At 40.4% G+C, this 20,396-nt stretch overlaps 1 protein-coding gene across 1 annotated transcript in view; it reads right to left on the bottom strand.

Moving 5' to 3' along the window:
• Positions 1-20,396, bottom strand: part of SLC14A2 (solute carrier family 14 (urea transporter), member 2) — a 459,240-nt gene that overhangs the window by 183,701 nt on the left and 255,143 nt on the right. Inside the window, exon 2 of the mRNA XM_011949331.1 lies at positions 9,657-9,746. The gene's annotated coding sequence lies outside the window, so the exon portion shown is untranslated. The remainder of the gene's footprint in view (positions 1-9,656; positions 9,747-20,396) is intronic.

The raw sequence follows: 20,396 nt of genomic DNA, 5'->3' as shown, positions 1-20,396 counted from the left end.
TACTAATTATTTAACCAGTTCAGCCCCAAATTTAACTGGCTTCTCTTAAGTGCCATTACATATTAAGTGACCTAAATCCCTCAAAAAATGGAGGCAAGTTATCAGTAAGTATACTTTTCCCAGGGTGTCACGGAGACGACTAGGGAAGAAGGGGGCTAACACAGGCAATGACTCACTTCAGTAAGAAGGCAAGAGGACCCTGTCTCAGTAGAAATGCACATTGATATAATCCCAAGGTTGAAGCAAGACTCAGTCTTGGATTTAATCACCACTCCTCTGATCTGTCCTCAAGGCTCAACCCCTCACCTTGCTTTGTAGGATCACCAGGTGGCTGGGTGGCATTTTGAGGTCTATAGTGCTGACTGAGGACGAGTCAAGTGAAATTTATGTCCTAGAGTTTAATTTAAAATAGAAATATGCCACCAGGATCTTATAAACAAGGCTTTGAGGCCCCAGCCATTGTGTTTTGTTTGTTTGCTTGTTTTGGTTTTGTTTTTATTTCCTATTTTTCTGCTTTGGACAAACTTTCTTTCTCCATCCACATGCCCAGGTTTTTTTTTTGTTGTTGTTATTGTTACTTTTATCCCTCCTTCCACTGTCCTTTCTTTCTTCTCCTCCTGCATCCAAATTCACTCATGCATTTGCCAAATATTGACTGAGAGGTAGGGACAAGAGAGAGAGAATCAGACAGGATGCAGCATATGCAGAGATCCACAATTTAGGGGATCCAGGATCTCAGTGAGGAAATATGAAGCTGGGAGGAAAGCAGTGGCCAGACACTGAACAACCTGGCTTTCTATTTAATGAGTTTTTTTTTTTTTTTTTTTTTTTTGAGATGGAGTCTCGCTCTGTCGCCTGGGCTGGAGTGCAGTGGACAGATCTCAGCTCACTGCAAGTTCCACCTCCCGGGTTTACACCATTTTCCTGCCTCAGCCTCCCGAGTAGCTGGGACTACAGGCGCCTGCCACCTCACCCGGCTAGTTTTTCTTTTGTATTTTTTAGTAGAGACAGGGTTTCACCATGTTAGCCAGGATGGTCTCGATCTCCTGACCTCGTGATCCGCCCGTCTCGGCCTCCCAAAGTGCTGGGATTACAGGCTTGAGCCACCGCGCCCGGCTTTATGAGTTTTGACTCTATCCCAAAACTTATATTATGGAGATCCATTAAGAAAGGGTGTGTGTATAAGGCTTCCTTATACCAAGAATGAGCTAGAAGGTGCTGGCTTGAAACAAAGTGTAGACTAACAGAGGGGAGTAGACAGACTGAAGAGAGGTGAAGGAGATAGGAAGAGCAGGGCATAGTGACTGTCTCAATGATGGTGTGGAGGGAGAAAGAGGAGTCAAAGATGACTACCAGGCTGGGCGCAGTGGCTCACGCCTGTAATCCCAGCACTTTGGGAGGCTGAGGCAGGCGGATCAACCTGAGGTCAGGAGTTTGAGATCAGCCTGGCCAACATGGTGAGACCCTGTCTCTACTAAAAAAAAAAATTTGCAGGCGGAGCTTGCAGTGAGCTGAGATCCGGCCACTGCACTCCAGCCTGGGTGACAGAGCGAGACTCCGTCTCAAAAAAAAAAAAAAATTTGCTGGGCATGGTGGCATATGCCTGTGGTCCCAGCTACTTGGGAGGCTGAGGCAGGAGAATCACTTGAACCCAGGAGGTGGAGGTTGCCATGAGTTGAGATTGCAACACTGCACTCCAGCCTGGGTGACAGAGTGAGAAAAAAATAAAAGATGACTACCAAGTTTTGGTTTGATCACAAGGGTGGATGGTGTTGCTGATAACAGAGAAGCAGCAGCAGCACTTCTTGTTTCTTGTCAGAGTTGATGGTGAGTGACTATGGACATGAGGAAGAATAACCTGAGTTGAGGAAGGGACCATGAATGTACAGTAGGCACTAATTTGGGGAATTTGTGATTTCCCCTGTAGAGTTCAACTGTCCAGATAGAAAGGTGGACATGGAAAAATTGGGCTTTGCAAACAGTCACCCAATTCTTGTCTTCCTGGTCCCTGGATCACCCTTCCTATACCACCACTCTGGAGAAAGAAGTACAGGACACTAACAAGGTACAACTACTTTCTACCCTGCCAGGACTTGACTTAAAAGATGACCATGCACAGAACATTGCCCAAGATGCTTGCCTTTCCTCTTTGCAGACCTGATTTGGCAGGAATGTAGTCTTCCATTTAGGTGATTAAGGATGTGGCTTGATGTTTCTATTTAGTCTTTACGCAATGGCCTTCATGAGCCAGGTCAAATCTCATGAAAGTTTCAAGTGAAAAGCAGTTGTTCCTTGCCAATGGAACTCAAATATTTTATCATAAGTCTTCACTAAATGCCTAATGTATGCAGCGAAAAAATAAATATAAGTCACAGAAAAACATTTAAAGAAACATGTTCAGAATCCATAACTAAAAAACTAGTATAAAGCGAATCAAAGAAGGTAATTTTGGCCTAGGAGTTAGAGGACTAGAATTATTCAGGCCATGTGGCTTAAATGCTTATAGAATAGTGGTTTCTGGCACAGTCTCTCGAGTCAGAATGCCTCATTCAAATCCTGGGTCTTTCATTGACTACCTATGCAACTTTGGGTTATCACAAAGTTTCATTAATATACATAAAACACTCACACCAGTATTTCACACAGAGGGTAAGTGTTAGCTAATGCTGTTGTTATTATTGGTGTTGCTATTATGAGCTATAAAACATGAACAATTGAATTCTATCTTTGGGAAGCAATGTCTTTATTCATAAAATGAGGGCAAGATACTATCTTTTCTAACTATGTTCTGAAATGACTTGGGGTTCCTCTGCCCCATCCCATTCTACATTTTATTCATTTTATCCATTATCTTGGGGTTTCATATATGCTTTTACTTGCAGAAAGGGCTCTAAAAAACAAGTTGCAAATCACTAGGCCAGATGGTATAAGGTCTGTCTTCAACAAAAGTTTTGATTCTCTCAGTGAAAAAAATGCTCTTGACAATGGACAGTGGGATGAAGTGGTCTCAGAGGAGGTGGCATCATACCAGGGGGAGCTTCTTGGAAGAAGTGAGTTGGAAAGTTAAAATCTGGGTGTTTCTAGCAGTTGGCAAACCTGGAAGAGAAGTTGTAATTCCCAAAGAGAGGTGAGTGTGCAACACAGATATAGAACCAAAACTATGCAGGGAGAAAAAAGTTTCAAAGACCCAAATCCCTGCAGTCAGGGAGAGAGAATGAGTAGACAAAGGCTTCAAGATAATTGTCTCAAATTGAAGTTTGATTAAAGTTTGAAGCAATGAACAAGGTGAGAAAAGATGATTGGCTCTATTGAGGAAAGCAGCACCTCACCTATCCTCTTTTTTGCATGGACAGGAAAGCAATGTTTAGAGGAAGAAAGCCCTTGTCCGTGGGCACACAATTAGTCACCAACCCTGGTAGCCATTATTAGCTGCGAACCAACTAGCCATTCTCCCTTTTTACTTAGCAATAGCTAACTTTTTAGCTAGGTACATTGCTGATTGAATTAAAGAAAACATTTCTGATATGGCTTGGCTCTGTGTCCCCACCCAAATCTAATCTTGAATTGTAATCCCTACATGTGGAGTGAGGGAAGTGATTGGATTACGGGGGCAGTTTCTCCCATGCTGTTTTTATGATAGTGAATTCTCATGAGATCTGATGGTTTTATAAATGGTAGTTTTCCCTGCACTGACACACGCTCTCTCTCACTTGCTGCCATGTACAACATACCTGCTTCCCCTTCCACCATGATTGTAAGTTTCCTGAGGCCTCACCAGCCATGCGGAACTGTGAGTCAATTAAACCTCCTTTGTTTATAAATTACGCAGTCTCCAGTATGTCTTTATAGCAGTGTGAAAAAAAACTAATACAATTTCCTAGCCTCCTTTGGCATTAGGGATGATCCAAAAATGTCCATGCAAGTTAAGGGGCTCCAGGAAAGAAGTTTTAGAGGGGTGTAGTCAGCCAGTAGGGACCATTTTGCCCTCCTCACCGTCACTTCTTCTTGTGTCTCACCAGGATGGCTTGGAGTTGCAGTGGTCACCTCAGATCTTAAGGTCACTTTGGAGATGGAACCCATGTGACTAGGAATGGCAGAACAGAAAGGTGGAAAGAGCTTGAGTCCTGGGGATGTGGCATAGCCACCATCCTAGCCCCTTACCGCCTACCTCTGGACTTCCTTTAAGTTGAGAGAAACATGTTCCTACCGTATTTAAGCCATTTGTTATTCTAAACCCCATTCCTACTCCTGGAATGCCCCGGCAGAGCTGGTACTGGCTGGGCCCCCAGTAGTCCGTGGTGACCTTGCTCAGCAGTGCTCTTTCCACAAATGATCCCACTACTATCGTGTGTGGAACTATCTTGGTGTGGGTGTGTGCATGAGCAGACATCCACAGCCAAGTAATTTTCAAAGCTGTCAGCTCTGCTCTCCTGCAGCCTCCTGCTCCCCACTGCCTTCTCATTTCCACCAGAGGAAAGTGAGACTGCTGGTGAGGAGCTTTTTCTTTTCCTTTTCTCCTTTTCTGAATTGTTTACCATATTAAACTCTCAATATCCACTGCCCAGAATATTATTATGCTAATATTTCTCTGATTTATTTTTATTTTTATTTGTAATTAAAGAAATAAAACACTATAGGTACAATCGCATCCTTTTTATCCTCTCTGTGAGCCTATTCTACTCCTTCTTCCAAAAAAGCATTCTCTTGAACTTGCATGCATTCTGTGTTTTTATGCTTTTATTATGCATATGTCTGAATCCATATTTGATTGATAACATTGTTTTATATGTTTTAAATATGTGTGTAAATGGTATATTAATGTGGTTTGATTTTTTACACAGACCTTAGATTTTTTCAAGATCATCCTTCTTGGTGCCTGCGTCTAGCTCACGGGAACTCACTGCTGTGCCTGTACAGTGTTTTCCCATTGCTCTATGGATGAACATTTAAATTGTTTTCCAATTTTCAATATTGTAAATAATGCAATAATAAACATCCTCTTACCTGTCCTATTACACACGGGAGTAAGAATTTTTCTAGGGATTATATTTAGACATAAAACTAGTTGTCATAGGGTATGTATATTCTTACTTTTACAAGGTATTTCTAAATTGCCTTCTAAAGAGATAAAAACAATTTGCACTTCCTCTAGGATGGCAGTACCCATTTCCCATAAAAACTTGGCATTGCTGAACCTTTTAATTTTTGACAGTTGAATAGGTGTAAAATGCTATCTATGTGCTTTTTAATGGGCATTTCCCTGATTATTAATGAGGTAGGGCATCTTTTCATATTTTTATAGACCATTTTGATTTCCATTTCTGCGAACTGTTTACTTTTATATTTTGTTTTTCTGTTGGGCTGTTTGTCTTTTACTTATAGTTGTCCCCATCTGACTCCCTGTCCCATATACACGTATTTTCAGAGATTAAACCTGCTTAGGTCACATGCATTGCAAACTTCTCCTCCAAATCTCTCACCTGTCTTTTAGTTTTGTTTACGGTGACGTTGTTCCTACAAGACTATAAATTTGGTCTTAAATTTTAACATAGTCAAATTTATTGATCTTTTTCTTTACTTTTGTGTTCTTAAAAATTTTTCTTAATCAGATATTATAAAACTATCTTCCTGAACAGTCTTTGAATAGTTTAAAAGATAATTTTTTACTTTAACTTTTAATCTATCTGGAATTTATTTGCAATATTTTGTGTTATTTTGCATAGGAAATTGAGCTCTGTTAATTTTCCAATATGAAGAGCCAATTTCTGTGACACTGTGTATCAAACAGTCCGTTCCTTCCCTACTTAGTTGTAATCACCCCATTATGTAATGGTTTTCCAAAATGTCTGGGTCTTTTTCTAGACTTTCTAGTTTATTCTACTGGTCTCTCTATCCCTATACTTCTCTTGCACAATTTTATCCTGTGCTTTGATGTCTGCAGTGTAAATTCATCTTCTTCATAGTCTTTTTCAAATTTCTTTGGACTGTTCTTGGCCCTTTGGCTTTGAAATGAATTTTGATTAATCTTTTAATAAAATGCTTCCCTCCTACCTCATTCAACACATACTTCTCTCCCATCTCATTCCTATTCTGAGGGCTACTGCCCTCAAAGATCTAGGTTCCAGCTTTGAATCAGTCACCAAATGCCCGTCTATTCTTGTGCAAGTCCCCTAATCTCTCTGGGTTTCAGTTTCCTCACCTGTCAGGTCTGCTTTGCCTATATCACAGGATTGCTGAGCTGATCAAATGAGATAAAGATGAGAGATGCTTTGAACAGTTCAAAATGGCAAGTTAAAGAGTTAAAAACAATAATTTCTAGATGGTCTGAGACAAAATGTGAAATTCAGATTATTTCTCCCCCAGCTTTTTCTACCCTTTGTGACACTCCTTTCTGTCAGACTTCCAGTGTTGTGAGATGCAAAGGTCTTCTGTTTAGGGTAGAATTATCATGATGATGGGCTGGGGACAGCTGGGATTTATATGCCCTGGGTCCCATTTCGGACTCTCTCTTTGTGACTTAATGTAAGGCACTTAAACTCTTTGAATGTCAATTTCTTCACCTTTAAGAAGAGTATTAATAATTCTCTCCCAAGTAGTATTTTTTTTTTTTGTTTGTTTGTTTTTTGTTTTTGTTTTTTTCTTCTTTTGAGACAGAGTCTTGCTCTGTCGCCCAGGCGGGAGTGTAGTGGTATGATCTTGGCTCACTGCAATGTCCGCCTCCTGGATTCAAGCAATTCCCATGCCTCGGCCTCCCAAATAGCTAAGACCACAGGAACACACCATCACAACTAGATAATTTTTGTATTTTAAGTAGAGACAGGTTTTCCCCATGTTGGAAAGGCTAGTCTTGAACTCCTCACCTCAAATGATCTGCTGGCCTCAGCCTCTCGAGGTGTTGGGATTATAAGTATCATTGTGAAATTCAAGAGATTTAGTATAGGTTAAGAGTTACGTAAAATGTGAAGCCCTATAAGAATCATGAGGCATTATTACGAATGTTCTTGCTGATATTTGCATGTAGAAAGGACTTACAGAAAGGCAATGATGTTTCTCACTTGAATCGAACTGTGTAGGATAATCAAAACCATTTTTGTCTACAAGTATGGTTGGCCCAGTGCAACATCTTCACAGTCTACTAGAAGATGCAGGAAATCTTTTTTAAAAATACTATTTCCTTTAGGCTTTGCAGCCTGGATGTGTGGAAAAGTGGAAGTGGTTGGGGAGTTCGTCTTGTCCATCTGGACAAACAGGAAGAACTATCCTTATGCAGTGCTGGCTCACCACTGACCCGAGGGAGTGAGAACTTGGGGACTAAAGGGTGGGAACAAATCAGTCTTTGTACCTTCCTTGCTGAGTGTGGATACCATTCAGTTAGAATGAACACTGAGGTCAGCCCTGATGTAATGTGAGAGCATTTCCCCTGGAGTGAGCAGATGGTTTTGCCTTCTCAGCCCCTTAAATGTTTTTAACCCTTGCTACTCAGGTGCATCTTCATTTCCTGCACCAGGATCAGACTTGGGCTTGAGCCAACGACATTCATGGGCCAGATGACGCAAAACTGTAGTACACCTGCTTACTGTAACACAGAATGCCCTTTTCCCCACGAAGTTCTTACCCTTTCCTCAGTTCTGTTGAAATAAGATTTCTTACCTGTTCTTCAGCCACTTCCATGGCTGACCATAAACTCTACTCTTTTGACCACCAGTACCTGCTGAAAGTTGCTGGAATCCTTCTAAGTCAGTATCAGGATGACCTGCCCTGCCCTGCCCTGCCCTTAGCCTCTGCCAATGCTACTTCTTTGCTCCCTTACCTCCCTGAGGGCCAGTTCTTTCATCTATGAAATAGATGTGATCACAGCGAGTCTCCTTTTCACTATACAAGGTTGTCAAGAGAATCAAGTAAATAAATGCTGAAGCACTATAGAAGAGATGTTATGATTTTCTCTTTGGCTGTAGTGCTAATCATTATAATAGTAGCCTATTAATAATATTATAAGAATCAGCAATTGCAGTAGTGTTGGTAAGGCACTTCTGGGCTTATTTACATATGTGGCTACTTGCTGGAAAAGCCACCCATGTGTTGAGATAATATGTATTGTACTCTTTCTTGAATTATCTCCTTAGGACTTTACAACAAGCCCAAGAGGCATACCTTATTATTGTCATTACACATATACACACACTCAAAAAAAGAAAAAAACAGCCAACCAGCCAAGAAATAAAAAAACCAAAGCAGAGAGAGAGATTGATTAATTGATTGATTGATTGAAAGTTAGTATCTTGAGACCCCAGTGAGTTCTGCTGACTTCCAGCACTGGCAGGCACACCTACCACTTCCAGTGGAGAACAACCTTGAAACCTAGAATCTGTAGGACCTTGTTGCCAGTGGCTTATTGCTTTAACCATGAGAAGGGCATATATAGCTGGCATTAGAAGTTCCTCCATATAGGGAAGAATAATTGATCATTCAAAGAGTCGTTGATAAGTTAACTAATCCCTGCTCTGTGAGGTATATATGAATGCCAGTAAAAATTTCCTCAGCAAGAAGGTTCTAATGCTATGATCTTTCCTGACGGCGCCCACGGTGTGTGCTACCCTTCTGCATGGTGGAATTGTGGGGAAGTAACTACCAGCCAGAGACTACCTCAAGGCCTCTTTCATCAAGGAGAGGCCCATATGATTAGTTTTCACCAGTGAGGTATGAATGAAAGTGATGTGTGCCAATTTTAGGCCAACGTGGGTAGGAAGTGGGGGTGTCATCTTCATTTTTTCCTTCCCAATCAACCCAGCTAGATACAGAGGACCAAACATGCAACTCAGAGGCCCTAGAAAATGGAGAAACCACAGACCTAGAAGATGGACAAACCACAGACCATCGCTTGGACAAAAACTCTTTTGGCTATTATATGAGTGAAAAATGATCCGTTTTGTTAAGCCACCAAAGTTTAATGTTATCTATTACAACAGCTATTCTATTATAGATCCCAATGAAAAGAGATCCACCAGTATTTCAGACCTAATCCTAATTCTCTGCTATCTTTGAGGCTGTTACCCTCCTCTCCCACTGATGCCAGCACATCCATCTTGAGCAGCTTTCTTTGTGCTCTATGTAGGTATAGAACAGCTGGTCTGCTTGTCAAACAACCAATAAATCGATGCCCGGCAAAACAGTAGTTTCTATTAGCAAGTGACCTTAAGATAAACTTTACATTGCTGGGGAAATCATTCCAACCCCAAATCAGTGGCATCCCAACTCAGACCCCCCTGATGGCATGAGGCAAGAAAACTAATGAAATATGGAGGCTATTAATGGCTTTATCTTTTCTCTCACCCATTCCCTCCATTATCAAATTTGCAATTATGTTCAGCAGTGTCAGATCTGTTCATCTATTTTTGACATATAAATAGAACCTATCCCTTTTAAATTTTTAAGAGGAGATGGGCATGTGATTATTGTTACCACTTGTCTGGAAGCAACCGGAATGGAGTGGGGAAGACTTAAGGAGGAGCTCCTCACAGGACCCACCTCTCATCACAGCTCCCATATGGTTATAATCATCCCAGAGGGAAAAATAATTTCAGTTTTTTTATGGTTTAATTATTGCTAATAGCAGCTGTTTTGAAGACACAAAGAAACAAGTTCTAGAACATACTCACAGTTTCCTTGGTCACAGTGGTATCAGTGGTTCTATAAAGGTCTTATGAACCTCTACTTAGTTGACTGCAAGTAGTAGGCAAGAAACAATCCTGTAAAGAGAGTGGAGGTCAGAATCAAGAAGCCTTTAGGGTTTAAACTGCTTTTTGAAAATGTAATAATATTTACTCTTTTAAAAATTATAAACAACACATATTCCTCTTACAAAAAAAAAAGAAAATAAAAATTAGAGAATAGGACATAAAACTCATCTGTTATCCCACCATCTAGATACAACTACTGTTAACCCAGTGTTTCAGGAATATTTATGTATGTATGCATATATATTTTCTATTGGTTTTAGTTTACAAAACAGGGATCCTATTGTCCATGGTGTTTTGTGACCTTTTCTTTCATTGAATAAAATATTAATTAATATTCTTTGCCAGCAAATAAACTTCAACTCTGTGGTAGACAGGTTCTAAGACGATTCCCTTTGATCACCACCCCCTTGTGTTCTCACCATTGTGTAACTGTGTGATCCCCTCCACTTGAGTGTGGGCTGAACCTCTGACTTACATCTAACAAATAGAATATTGCAGGATTGTTGGGATATCATTTCTGAGATTAGGTTACAAAAAGATTCTATCTTCTTGCTCACCCTCTCTTATTCTGTGGCTTGCTTTGTGCAATGGAGCCAACTGCCATGTCACAAACTGCCTGCCCTACAGAAATGCCCATGTGTCAAGGAGCTAAGGGAGACCAGCCCAGGAGGAGCTGAATCCTGCCAATAATCACTTGAATGAACTTGAGAGTGAATCCTCTCCATGTTAAGCCTTGAGGTGATTGTAGCTCCAGCAAATACCTTCAATGTAGCCTTGTGAGAGAGCTGAGTCAGAGGATCGAGTTAAGTCAAGCCCAGATTCCAGACCCTCAGAAACTGTGAGATAATAAATTTGTTGTTCTAAGCTGCTAAGTTTTGGTGTAAAACAGCCATAGATAACTGATACAAATCACATAATTTTTAATAGCTGCTTCATATTTTAATATGTCTGTATGATAATTTACTCAATCTTTTGTTGCTGCACATTTTGGTTATTTTGTTTTGCTATTATAAACGGGGCTGCAATGAATATTATTTTACTTAAACATTGGTACACATTCTTCTTTCCTAAGGATAAATTCCTTGAAGTAGAACAGCTGGCTTTCAATGGGTATGCATTTTTTAAAGCTTTTGATATGCTATTCCCCAATCACTTTCTGGTAGGATTGTATTCATTTACACTCCTGCTGGCTGTAGTTTGGAGTGTGTTTTTGGTTAATTTTAACTACTTTATCTTGAGCTGTCTCCATGAAAACCAGTTAAAAATCAAAACCAAAGCTCCAAACAAGAACCCAGGAAAGAAAACTTTTGAATCTTGAAAACTATGAGATAAATTTGAAGCTAAATAATTTTCAAAGTACCATTGTTTTGAAATAAGTCCGATAAATTCAACCACCCTCAAATTGTTATTCTTCTCTTTCAATGGACACAGAAGTCCTGAAAATGTGGCGATACTAATAGTATTCATGAACTTTGAAAGGGAAAACAACAATTTCCCTGGTCGAAGTCAACATAACAACAGGCTAGTTTGAAAATCCTAAGTTCTTTTTCAGTTGCACAAAGCATTGTCAATATATTCAACTTTTTAAATTACTAAGCTGGATAAACTGAATTCAATAGATTTTTTGGAAGCATTTTGTATACATAGATACCACCACCATTTGCAAATTGCAACCCTTATTGTTGGGGAAGAGTAAATATTTTAATGAATGCTATATATTTTAACAAGCTCTGAACTCTGCGGTTGGTTTAAGCTAAGGGTGCAATTTCAGGCATCTAAATAAGTAAATAAATGAGGAAGAAAATCCATGTTAATTGCAGTAATTTGCGGCACTTTCAAATTCTTAATTAAGAAATAAAATAGGATTCATTAGCCATGCCCAGTGTAGAGCCCAGTGTAGATGGCATACATAGATCACCATTATGACCAGACACAAGACCTGAAGTCATTGCCATAAATGAAATAACAGAGAAAAATCACTGGCGCATTATTGGCTAGAATATACAGGCACAAAGAGGGAGGAGAGAGGGGAGAGAGACACATAAAATGCCTGTCCTCCAAAACCTGGCCTGGGGATTATAATATTGCAAAACATCTCCCTTGATCCTGGAATCCTGTGTCCTCCTAGTTTTGGAGATTGGTTCCTCCCTCAAGCCTCACACAAAACTTCTCTTAGCCCGTCTGACAACTCTGCCAGTACTTACTTTTTAAACTTTATCAATCATCTGCCCCAGGTCTTTTATGTACCTGGACTTCAGTCTCTCTGCCTGCCTCATTTTCTTAGTGAGTCCTAATATGTGTGTGTGTGTGTGTGTGTGTGTGTGTGTGTGTGTATATATATATACAAACTGGGAAGAAGAAAAGAACTTTTGTTATAACCAGAAGCATTCTGACTCATGCTGCTTTTTAAAAATTAAACATTAAATTAGAGAGAACACATAATTTACTATTGGAAAAATTACTTTTGACTGGGACAAATGTTTCTCTGGACAGGACACCAGACATTAATTGGGACTGTTCCTGGCAAGCCAAGATGCTTGGTGCCCCTAATGAAAGCCCACGCAGACCCCCAGGGCAGGGGGAAGGTGGCAGTGGACATGAGTTTTCAGGCATGTAAGGGCAGCTCTGCTCTGGTTATGTAGGCTGTGTAATCTCAATGTGTATTTGTTTGGAAGAAAGAGCACTGATGTACCTGGCTGTGGGCAGAGATGACTGGTCATTGTATTCCTGGTGAGAACACTAATGTAGACTATAGGCATGCATCCCTTGGGCCTTCCCTTTCCTGCTGTCCTACCTATCTTAGTGTTGATATCCAGGTAGGCATGAACACTCTGAGGAGACAGGCACGGGCAGGTGTGGGCAGCCAACTGCCTTCAGCTCAGCAGTGAGAAGGGTACAGAGTACAGGACATGAGCATTTTGAAGAGGTCTGGAAACTCAAGGTGAAGAAAGAAAAGAAAGAAAAGAATCCATTGAAGATCTCTAAAAGAAATGAAGAATCTTGTTTGGGATTAGACACTGAAATATTTTGGGCAGAGAGCAAAGTTTTTGGTGTTACTTGTAGACTCAAGAAAATCAGAAATGAGCACATATACTTCTCAAAACCTATCATATCTTCATGTGGAAGGCATAAGAATAGTCTGAGACATACTTTTTGTTTTGGGGGGACTTATGGGTAGCTTCCTTAAGTCAAAGGGTCCCTTTCTTTTGAAATGGAAACCAGAGAGAAACCTGGACTCTGCTAGCCCTGCTTACTGAACCATGCAGATCATTTCTTGGAGAAAGCCATCCACTCTTCCACACCCATGATGAAGACCCCCATGGAATTTAAGAGGGGTACAATAAATGTTCATGTCTTTCAACGTTCCATTTCCCAAAGGATCCTTCCTTCCTGGCCACATCTGGACAGAGTCCAGACCTTTGGGGGCTCAGAGGCCTGGTGCTGTGGGTAATGTGATTATTTCCATTCCTTACCCAAACAGGGGTAGAACAGCATCATTAAGCCTTTAATTTTCTGAAGATTTATGGCAAAGCAGACATAGAGCTTTTCCAATTTTAGAAGCAAGCCAAAGAGAAACAAATTCAAAATGCATTCATAAAAATTGAGGCTAGATACCAGACTAGGAAAAGAAAAACCGACTATATAGAGTCTTCCTGTAGAATTCACTATTTCCTGTGTGCTAGGTACTCTGACTTGGCAAAGATAGTGAGTGAGAACAGTATGCTGAGAAGACGTAACAAAGGTTGAGAAAAAAGTAGGCAGGAGATGTCAGAGCCACGACAAGCCCTGGGAAGTATGCTTTATTATGCTGTTGCAAGGAAGATCAAGGAGAATTTGTTGTTAAAGTTCTTTTAAAGACAGGCCTGAAATACAGTTATATCTCAATTATTGCATTTGAGAATTGTTTGTCCATTCTTTTATTCATTTTATTATTAGTTATTAATATTAACAAACATTAACTGAGCATTTTCTCTTTGTCAGATATAGCATTAGGTGCTAGAGATTTAGGGGAGGCAAAATTGGGATACACAACCTTTTAGAAAGAGCTTTACTTTTAAGACAGTGTTGTTAAGATAGCTCTACTCACTTCCTTTTGAATTTGCTCCAAGACAAAAATAAGAAGAAGAAACAGAAATGCAAACCTCACCTTTGTTGAGGAAGGGCTGCCAAAAGCAGCAAAGTTCCAACCTAGAGCAGGTAGATGCTGAAAGATGTCTGCTGCCAAAGACCCCAAGCAAAGCTCACAGAGCACAGAGTTTGCCAAAGAGGGCAGACCCAACACCGTCTTTTGTGGAGACAACTGGTCTAAGGTGAATGGGCTGCCTGTCAAAGCATCACTGGACTCTTCCATTAAGAAAAGGGACATGGTATAAATAAGAGAAACTTAAAAATTCTATTTAAGTTTGTCTGTTAGGAAGGCAGGTTAGAGAAGATAGGTTCCACATGAATTGGTCTTGGCAACTGCCAGTCTCTCTCTTTTTTTTTTTTTTTCCTGGAAAAAGGTAAAGGCTAAATCAACACATACACATATCCATACACACAACCTTGTGTGTTGTCAGGCACATCCCTATAAACTAGAGAGATGCTACTCAATGACACTATAGGCTGGCCCTTCACGCCTTCCTTTTTCTGCAAAATAGCTGGTTAAGAAAGAGCTTATCTCAGCCAAATACGAGCCAGAATCAAACAGAAACCATCAGAAGAACTCTACAAAGATACTGCAAGAAAAAAAGGTAATGATCAAAGGAAACAAATAGACAAAGAACACGTACCAAATTGTGTTACAATCAGCTAAAGAAACTGTGCTAAGCAAACTATCAAAGACAGTGACTGGCAAGATGGCTAAATAGAGCTGCAGTCTGCAGCTCTCAGTGAGATCAATACAGAAGGCAGGTGATTTCTGCATTTCCAACTGAGGTACCCGGCTCATCTCATTGGGACTGGTTAGAAAGTGGGTGTAGCCCATTTAGGCTACAGAAGCCTAATGAGCAGAAGCAGGGTGGGGCATTGCCTTACCCAGGAAGCACAAATGGTTGAAGAACTCCCTCCTCTAATCAAGGGAAGCCGTGAGGGACTGTGCCTTGAGGAACAGTGAATTCCGCCCCAGATACTACGCTTTTCCCATGGTCTTTGCAACCCACAGATAGGGAGATTCCCTTGGGTGCCTACACCACCAGGGCCTTGGGTTTCAAGCACAAAATTGGTTGGTTGTTTGGGCAGACACCAAGCTAACTGCCGGAGTTTTCTTCATACCCCAGTGGCACATGGAATGCCAGCGAGACAGAACCATTCACTCCCCTGGAAAGGGGACTGAAGCCAGGGAGCCAAGTGGTCTAGCTTAGTGGACCCCACCCCCATGAAGCCCAGCAAGCTAAGATCCACTGGCTTGAAATTCTCGCTGCCAGCACAGCAGTCTGAAGTTAGCCTGAGACGCTCGAGCTTGGTTGGGGGAAGGCATCTGCCATTATTGAGGCTTGAGCAGGTGGTTTTCCCCTCACAGTGTAAACAAAGCCACCCGGAAGTTCAAACTCACTGGAGCCCACCGCAGCTCGACAAATCTGCAGTAGCCAGACTGCCCTCTAGGTTCCTCCTCCCTGGGCAGAGCATCTCTGAAAGAAAGGCAGCAGCCCCAGTCCAGTCAGGGGATTATAGATAAAACTCCATCTCTCTGGGACAAAGCACCTAGGGGGAAGGGGCAGCTGTGGGTGCAGCTTCAGCAGACTTAAATGTTCCTGCCTGCCGGCTCTGAAGAGATCAGTGGATCTCCTAGCACAGCGCTTGAGCTCTGCTAAGGGACAGACTGCCTCCTAAAGTGGGTCCCTGACCCCCCATGCCTCCTTACTGGGAGATGCCTTCCAGCAGGGGTCGGCAGACACCTCATACAGGAGAACTCCGGCTGGCATCTGATGGGTGCCCCCCTGGGACAAAGCATCCAGAGGAAGGAACAAGCAGCAATCTTTGCTGTTCTGCAGCTTCCACTGGTGATATCCAGGCAAACAGGGTCTGGAGTGGACCTCCAGCAAGCTCCAGTAGACCTGCTGGAGAGGGCCCTCGCTGTTAGAAGGAAAACTAACAAACAGAAAGGAATAGCATCAACACCAACAACAAAGATGTCCACACAAAAACCCCATCTGAAGGTCACCAACATCAAAGACCAAAAGTAGATAAATCCATGAAGATGAGGAAAAATCAGCGCAAAAACGCTGAAAACTCCAAAAACCGGAACACCTCTTCTCCAAAGGATCACAACTCCCCACCAGCAAGGGAACACAACTGGATGGAGAATGAGTTTGATGAACTGACAGAAGTAGGCTTCAGAAGGTGGGTAATGACAAACTCCTCTGAGCTAAAGAAGCATGTTCTAACCCAATGCAAGGAACCTAAGAACCTTGAAAAAAGGTTACAGTAATTGCTAACTAGAATAACCAGCTTAGAGAAGAACATAAATGACCTGATGGAGCTGAAAAACACAGCACAAGAACTTTGTGAAGCATACACAAGTTATCAATAGCCAAACTGATTAAGTGGAAGAAAGGATATCAGAGACTGAAGATCAACTTAATGAAATAAAGTGTGAAGACAAGATTAGAGGAAAAAGAATGAAAAGGAACAAACAAAGCCTCCAAGAAATATGGGACTATGTGAAAAGACCAAACCTACGTTTGACTGGTGTACCTGAAAGTGATGGGGAGAATGGAACCAAATTGGAAAACATTCTTCAGGGTATTATTCAGGAGTACTTCCCCAACCTAGCAAGGCAGGCCAACATTCAAACTCAGGAAATTACAGAGAACGCCACAAAGATACTTCTTGAGAAGAACAACCCCAAGACACATAATCATCAGCTTGACCAAGGTTGAAATTAAGGAAAAAATGTTAAGGGCAGTCAGAGAGAAAGGTCGGGTTACCCACAACGGGAAGCCCATCAGACTAACAGTGGATCTCTCTGAAGAAACCTTACAAACCAGAAGAGAGTGGGGGCCAATATTCAACATTCTTAAAGCAAAGAATTTTCAATCCAGAATTTCATATCCAGCCAAACTAAGCTTCATAAGAGAAGCAGAAATAAAATCCTTTACAGACAAGCAAATGCTGAGAGATTTTGTCACCTCTAGGCCTACCTTACAAAGCTCCTAAAGGAAACACTAAACCTGGAAAGGAAAAACCGGGACCAGCCACTGCAAAAAAATACCGAATTGTAAAGACCATCAACACTATGAAGAAACTGCATCAACTAATGGGCAAAATAACCAGCTAACATCATAATGACAGGATCAGATTCACTCATAACGATCTTAACCTTAAATGTAAATTGGCTAAATGTTCCAATTAGAAGACACAGACTGGAAAATTGGATACAGAGTCAAGACCCATTAGTGTGCTGTATTCAGAAGACTCATCTCACATGCAAAGACACACATAGGCTTAAAATAAAGGGATGGAGGAAGATCTACCAAGCAAATGGAAAGCAAAAAACAGCAGGGGTTGCAATCCTATTCGCTGATAAAACAGACTTTAAACCAACAAAGATCAGAAAAGATAAAGAAAGGCATTACATAATGGTGAAGGGATCAATGCAACAAGAAGAGTTAACTATCCATGAGTTATATATCCTAAATATATATCCTAAATATATATCCTAAATATATATCTATATCTGAAATATATATCCTAAATATATGCACCCAATACAGGAGCACCCATATTCATAAAGCAAGTGAGACCTACAAAGAGATGTTATAGGTCTCTATCCACACAATAATAGTAAATTAACACCCCACTGTCAATATTTGACAGATCAACGAGACAGTAAATTAACAAGGATATTCAGGACTTGAACTTGGCTCTGGACCAAGCAGACTTCTAAAGAACTCCCCACCCCAAGTCAACAGAATATACGTTCTTCTCAATACCACATCACACTTATTCTAAAATTGACCATATAATTGGAAGTAAAACCCTCCGCAGCAAATGCAAAAGAACAGAAATCGTAACAGTCTCTCAGACCACAGTGCAGTCAAATTAGAACTCAGGATTAAGAAACTCACTCAAAACTGCACAACTACATGGAAACTGAACAACCTGCTCCTGAATGAATACTGGGTACATAAGGAAATTAAGGCAGAAAGAAATAAGTTCTTTTTAACCAATGAGAAGAAAGACACAACATACCAGAATATCTGGGACACAGATAAAGCAGTGTTTAAAGGGAAATTTATAGCATTAAATACCCACAGGAGAAAGTGGGAAAGATCTAAAATCGACACCCTAACGTCACAATTAAAAAAACTAGAGAAGCAAGAGCAAAAGCTCACAGAAGACAAGAAATAAGGAAGATCAGAGCAGAACTGAAGGAGATAGAGACATGAAAAACCCTTCAAAAAATTAATGAGTCTGGAAGCTGATTTTTTGGAAAGATTAACAAAATAGATAGACTTCTAGCCAGACTAATGAAGAAGAAAAGAGAGAAGAATCAAATAGACACAATAAAAAATGATAAAGAAGATATCACCACTGATCCCACAGAAATACAAACTACTATCAGATAATACTATAAACACCTCTATACAAATAAACTAGAAAATCTAGAAGAAATGGATAAATTCCTGGACACATACACTCTCCCAAGACTAAAGCAAGAAGAAGTCAAATCCCCGAATAGACCAATAACAAGTTCTGAAATTGAGGCAATTATTAATAGCCTACCAACCAACAAAAAAAGCCCAGAACCAGATGGATTCACAGCTAAATTATATGACAGGTACAAAGAGGAGCTGGTACCATTACTTCTGAAACTATTCCAAACAATAGGAAAACAGGGAATCCTCCCTAACTCATTTTATTGAGCCAGCATCATCCTTATACCAAAACCTGGAAGATACAAAACAAAAAAAGAAAATTTCCAGCCAATATCCCTGATGAACATCGATCAAAAATCCTCAATAAAATACTGGCAAACCGAATCCAGCAGCACATCAAAAAGCTTATCTACAATGATCAAGTTGGCTTCATCCCCGGGATGCAAGGTTGGTTCAACATACACAAATCATAAATGTAATCCATCACATAAACAGAACCAATGACAAAAACCACGTGATTATCTCAATAGATGCAGAAAAGGCCTTCAATAAAATTCAACACCCCTTCATGCTAAAAACTCTCAATAAACTAGGTATTGATGGAATATATCTCAATATATTAAGAGCTAGTTACGAAAAACCCACAGCCAATATCATAATGAATGGGCAAAAACGGGAAGCATTTCCTTTGAAAGCCGGCACAAGACAAGGATGCCCTCTCTCACCACTCCTATTCAACATAGTAGTGGAAGTTCTGGCCAGGGCAATCAGGCAGGAGAAAAAAATAAAGGATATTCAAATAGGAAGAGAGGAAGTCAAACTGTCCCTGTTTGCAGATGACATGATTGTATATTTTTAAAACCCCATTGTCTCAGCCCAAAATCTCCTTAAGCTGATCAGCAACTTCAGCAAAGTCTCAGGATACAAAATCAATGTGAAAAAATCACAAGCATTCCTATACACCAATCATAGATAAACAGAGAGCCAAATCATGAGTGAACTCCCATTCGCAACTGCTACAAAGAGAATAAAATATCTAGGAATACAACTTACAAGGGATGTGAAGGACCTCTTCAAGGAGAACTACAAACCACTGCTCAAGGAAATAAGAGAGGACACAAACAAGTGGAAAAATATTTCATGCTCATGGATAGGAAGAATCAATATTATGAAATGGCCATACTGCTCAAAGTAATTTATAGATTTAATGCTATCCCCATCAAGCTACTATTGGCTTTCTTCACAGAATTGGAAAAAACTACTTTAAATTTCATATGGAACCATAAAAGAGCCCACGTAGCCAAAACAATCCTAAGCAAAAAGAACAAACTAGAAGCATCACGCTACCTGACTTCAAACTATACTACAAGGCTACAGTAACCAAAACAGCATGGTACTGGTACCAAAACAGATACATAGACCAATAGAACAGAACAGAGTACTCAGAAATAATGCCACACATCTACAACCATCTCACCTTTGACAAACCTGACAAAAACAAGAAATGGGGAAAGGATTCCCTATTTAATAAATGGTGTTGGGAAAACTGGCTAGCCATATGCAGAAAACTGAACCTGGACCCCTTCCTTATACCTTATACAAAAATTAACTCAAGATGGATTAAAGACTTAAATGTAAGACCTAAAACCACAAAAACCCTAGAGAAAAACCTAGGCTATACCATTCAGGACATATGCATGGGCAAAGACTTCATGACTAAAACACCAAAAGCAATGGCAACAAAAGCCAGAAATGACAAATGGGATCTAATTAAACTAAAGAGCTTCTGTGCAGCTAAAGAAACTATCAACAGAGTGAACAGGCAACCTGCAGAATGGGAGAAAATTTTTGCAATCTATCCATCTGACAAAGGGCTAATATCCAGAATCTACAAGAAACTTAAACAAATTAAGAAGAAAAAACCAAACAACCTCATCAAAAAGTGGGTGATGGATATGAACAGATGCTTCTCAAAAGAAGACATGTATGTGACCAACAAACATATGAAAAAAAGCTCATCATCACTGGTCATTAGAGAAATGCAAATCAAAACCACAATGAGATACCATCTCACACCAGT

This window comes from Colobus angolensis, unplaced genomic scaffold (genome assembly GCF_000951035.1).
Source record: "Colobus angolensis palliatus isolate OR3802 unplaced genomic scaffold, Cang.pa_1.0 Scaffold299, whole genome shotgun sequence".
Lineage (NCBI taxonomy): Eukaryota > Metazoa > Chordata > Mammalia > Primates > Cercopithecidae > Colobus > Colobus angolensis.
The sequence above is the reverse complement of the archived record's forward strand: the minus strand, read 5'-3'. Positions and strand labels throughout refer to the sequence as shown.